The 4,386-nt window shown below is 40.2% G+C and overlaps 1 long non-coding RNA gene across 1 annotated transcript; it reads left to right on the top strand.

The window, feature by feature from the left end:
- Positions 1 to 485: 485 nt before the first annotated feature.
- On the top strand, positions 486 to 3,907 carry LOC120436082. Its single transcript, XR_005610118.1, has 3 exons — positions 486 to 536; positions 2,204 to 2,283; positions 3,515 to 3,907. It is a non-coding gene; the product is annotated as an uncharacterized LOC120436082 (long non-coding RNA).
- Positions 3,908 to 4,386: the final 479 nt, after the last annotated feature.

The following is a 4,386-nucleotide window of genomic DNA, read 5'->3' as shown; positions in this document are numbered from 1 at the left end:
TTGCTTTCTGTGTTTGGAAGGTCACCCAGCCATTTGTGCTTTTTGGGATGGATCTGATTGGTCCACTAAAAATGACTTCAATTGGAAACCAGTTCATATGTGTATTTATTGATAACTTGAGAAAATGACCCCAAGCATATCAGTTGAAGTCAAAAAGTGCTGACGAGGTAACACAATACATTCTGAAATTCTTCTTTCAGTTTGAAGCACCGAAGTGCATTCTAACAGACCAAGGGAAGGAGTTTGTGAATGAAGTAAGTAAGAAACTACTAAAATGCAAATATGCTACTTGCAGTATAGGCAGGGCTCTAGAGTGCGACCAATTTGGTCGCAAATGCTACCAAATTTTTCAATGGTGCGACTAAAAAAAATATTTGGTCGCACTGTTCGGGTAACAAAAAAAAAAAAAAATCTCTGCAACTCTCCGTGTGGTCAACAACAGACACCTATCGTGGACTAAACCAATCAGAGATAGTCAGGGGCGGGACCTCTCTGATTGGCCGTGGTCCAGTTGAAAGTGCAGTTGGAAGAGAGAGGTGAGTAGCTTGAATAAAGCGACATCGATTCATTAAATCCTGAATTGACTTTTAAATATAAATGTATTTTGCCAGAAACACCAGATTCTCAGATTAAAGCTCACAAAACTATTTCAACAACCACCAAACAGCAAATGAGAGCAGGCACACGGACTCCACACAAAGACGTAAACACAGAGCGGACCCGACGCATCAGAATCAGCTTTCTCTTTCTCGGCTTTCTCACCCGATGGCACGTAGACAGACACACTGTCGGAGCTCACCGAGCCTGCCGTCCGCGCTGTGTTTACGTATTTTTGCGCTAATTCTGACCTGCAGGTTTTGTCTCTCCAACCAAAATTCACCGAGCCAGCAGCAAAAGAAGCAGCAAACTACGCTTCACATTTGATCAATGTCGTCATGAATTCCCTCTGACTTTTGCTGTTTTGCTTCCACCACGATAAAAATCACACGTCATGCACAGCTCTCTCTCTCTCTCTCTCTCTCTCTGTACTTCAAGAACAGTTTCCCGTCTCAAATCTGTGTTTTCTGCATTATTCATTCGCTTATTACCCACCAGTCTACCGTTGTTTACAGCGCTGTCGGCCGCTGTCTTTTTCTTATTTTTTTTCTTTTTTTCACTTAAATGACCTCGGACAAGAAAGCCTAATTTCTGCTGTTCAATACTGAAGAAATTTAAACTTTTTAAAATTATGCAAAATTGCAGAATATTGCAGAATATTTTTAAGGTTATCTGCTATAAAAAGCCAGACCAGAAAAATCTCCTTCATGTTTTTCTGTGTTTTATTCTCAGTTACTTTCACACAAAGGCATCTGCTGTGATGTTCACAATTCTGATGAAGTCTCACGTGTATCAGTACTGATAAATGATCAGAATTATAATATTTCTGACTGTCTGAGGCTAAGATGAATCGAATCAGGACTTTGAGAACCGGAATCGAATGGATTATAGAAATCAGTGATGATACCCAGCCCTAGTGAGCAGCCTAGGCCTGACAGAAGTGGATGTAGCTGTGGGTAATAAGAAAAGATGAAAAGAACTATTAATAACTTTTGTGTTAAGGCCTGATCTGTCTGAAATTCATAGCCAGCTCTGACACGGTGCCATCAATCTTTGAACGCTGAAAAAACAGCAGTGTATCCAGAAAACACATTATATGCTGCAATAAATGCACTGCCCAAGTGTCCCCTCTCCCCACTGCCTTTCAGCAGCAAACAGGTCGTCAGAGGAGCCAAGATGATGATTAAGTTGTTTGATGTGCAATTTCCCCCCAAAAAATGTGCACATGTAAAACTGCGGTGTTAAGTGATGCGGTTGAAAAATTTGAGTGCGCCTAACTTTTGTGCCGGTGCGCCCATGGCAAAAAGTTAGTCTAGAGCCCTCAGTATAGGTTACTTAGGTATAACTGAATTAACTGGCTAACACAGTGTCATCTTGTTTTACCAGTGTCATTTGATTATGTTTTTCTGAATACAGCTCAATAGAAATATTTGCAAAATCCTAAACATTCAAAGAAGCCTCTGTGCCCCATACCACCCACAGACAAATGGGTTGGTAGAGAGAATGAATGGGACCGTATAATGTTATTTACGCATTCCATATGTTTATATTTTTAATTTACTTTTCTATCATATCCTAATAATTGCTTTGTTATTTAATTTTGTAGAGCACTGTCCAAGTTGGGGAATAAAAAGCCAGAGGAATGGGACAACATTTGGACGCTGTCATGTTTGGCCTGAGAACCAAGTATTCACCTTTTTTTTTTAATGTTTGGTAGAGAGGCGAGGTACCTAGGGATGGGTATTGATAAGATTTTAACGATTCCGATTCCATTTTCGATTCTGTTTAACGATTCGATTCTTTATCGATTCTCTTATCGATTCTTGTTTTTAAAAAGGAGAACACTAAGGTCGATTAGCTTAGAACTGTTTTATATCTTCTCTTTCAACAAGATAGAAATTTAGGAGTAACATGGCCTTACAAACCCAACAGTGAGATCTTAAGAGATCCACAGCCTACGGCTCTTCAATGGGGTGTCACAGGGTCCCCGGGGAAAATTGTAAACGTAAAATAATAAAATAAATATTCTTCTGTAGCAATAACAAAGTATAACATAAATTATTCTGTAGCAATTACACAAGAATATCCAGTAATGTCCCTGCCTACAATTAAACACATTCACTTACCATCTGCTGTGGCAAATGGCTGCAAGGTTTTGACCACAAACTTAGTCACTGCTCGGTGACATTCGGGCCTGAAAAGAGACGCTACCGGTGGACTGCAGCGACAACTGCCAGCGAGCGCCAGCCAGACTCTGTCTGTCTGTCTCATCATGGTCACCTAAATGCACAATGGCAGGTTTTGTAATAAAGCAGATCGCGCTAACATAATATGCATTGTTAGTTGATTATTTACCTGCCGCATTAACGGAGATGACGTGCAAACGTTACCGCTGCTGCTGCTGGGTTGAGATTCACGAGTCCGGCGCGAATTAAAGACATTCATTTAAGTTCATCGCGTGTTTTGTGAGCAAATGCTTTTGCATATTCGTAGTGTTTCCTCCCTTAATGAAATATCTACTTTGCAAGTATTGCAAGTTGCCCTGTTGTCATCCGTTCTCGTAAAGCATAAACAAACTTTTAAGCGTTTGAGCTGCTTAGGCGCCGTGTTTCCTGCCAGGTACGCTCCGACGCTCCGCAACGTGGTGACGTCATTCGGGGCGACTGGAATCGATAAGGGAATCGTTTGCAAAAATGGCAAACGATTCCAAGGAATTGAAACAGTGGGAACCGGTTCTCAACAAGAACCGGTTTTCGATACCCATCCCTAGAGGTACCCCACTCAAATTCCAGATGAATACAGAGTGAGTTATTTTCAAAACCACTGTTGGATTAAATACATAAGATTTTGAATTTCTTACCTTGAAAATTTTTTTTAAGTTTTCATATAGTAACACATCATTTTCTACATTTTACAGGTGGACAGCAGTGTGGAGGACGTTTTGTCTGTTGAAGAGACAACAGAGGAAATTCTGAAGCTTGATGAAGTGCTTCAGACTGCTTTATCAAATAGCAAAACAACACAAGCAAAATATCATAAAAAAACAAAAGGCAGACCTATTCCAAATTTTCAAATGGACATGAAAGTGTGGAGGCTCAACATGAGGAGCCAGCAGAGGAAAGTGGACAAGTTAGATCCAAATTACCTTGGCCACTATATGATTATTTGTAACTCTAAACTCTAGTACTTCAACATTTGCTTGAATTTTAATGTTGTCTTTTCAAGGTTTGAAAAGTGCTTGAATTTCAGATGTGGTGCTTAAACGTGCTTGAAAGTGTAACTGTATTTCATTCACCACAAATAATTATGATGAGTGCGCTAACATACCTGTAGGCTGCTGTTTTAATGAGTGTTTGATTGAAAACAACAATGGCGGAGTTTGCGCTCTCTAGTCGCATGATAGGTGACTCCTAGTAAATAATTTTCCAGTATGCTATTTTTTAAAATTATGATTATTATTTTGCTAGCTTTCAAACTCGCTGGAGAAATGATTGAAATGCACTGAGTGTGATGCAGTATGGCAGCGCTATTATGAAATATGGACTTAGCTAACATTCCTTAGCAGTAATATGAGTTAATTTACTCAAGTGAAAGCTTTAAACATTAGCCCGATACATATGTAGCCAACTTAAGGATTAACCCTCTGGGGTCGACGGACCCAGAGTCTCCATTTCAACTTGGGTCGAACGTGCGGACTCCAAGCTATATAATGATGCCGTCATTCACCTCCTACATCGTTCCCTTGCTCACCTGGAGACCGCTGGGAGCACTGTGAGAATCATGTTCTTT

This window comes from Oreochromis aureus, linkage group 23 (assembly GCF_013358895.1).
Source record: "Oreochromis aureus strain Israel breed Guangdong linkage group 23, ZZ_aureus, whole genome shotgun sequence".
In the NCBI taxonomy this organism is placed as follows: Eukaryota; Metazoa; Chordata; class Actinopteri; order Cichliformes; family Cichlidae; genus Oreochromis; species Oreochromis aureus.
The sequence above is the reverse complement of the archived record's forward strand: the minus strand, read 5'-3'. Positions and strand labels throughout refer to the sequence as shown.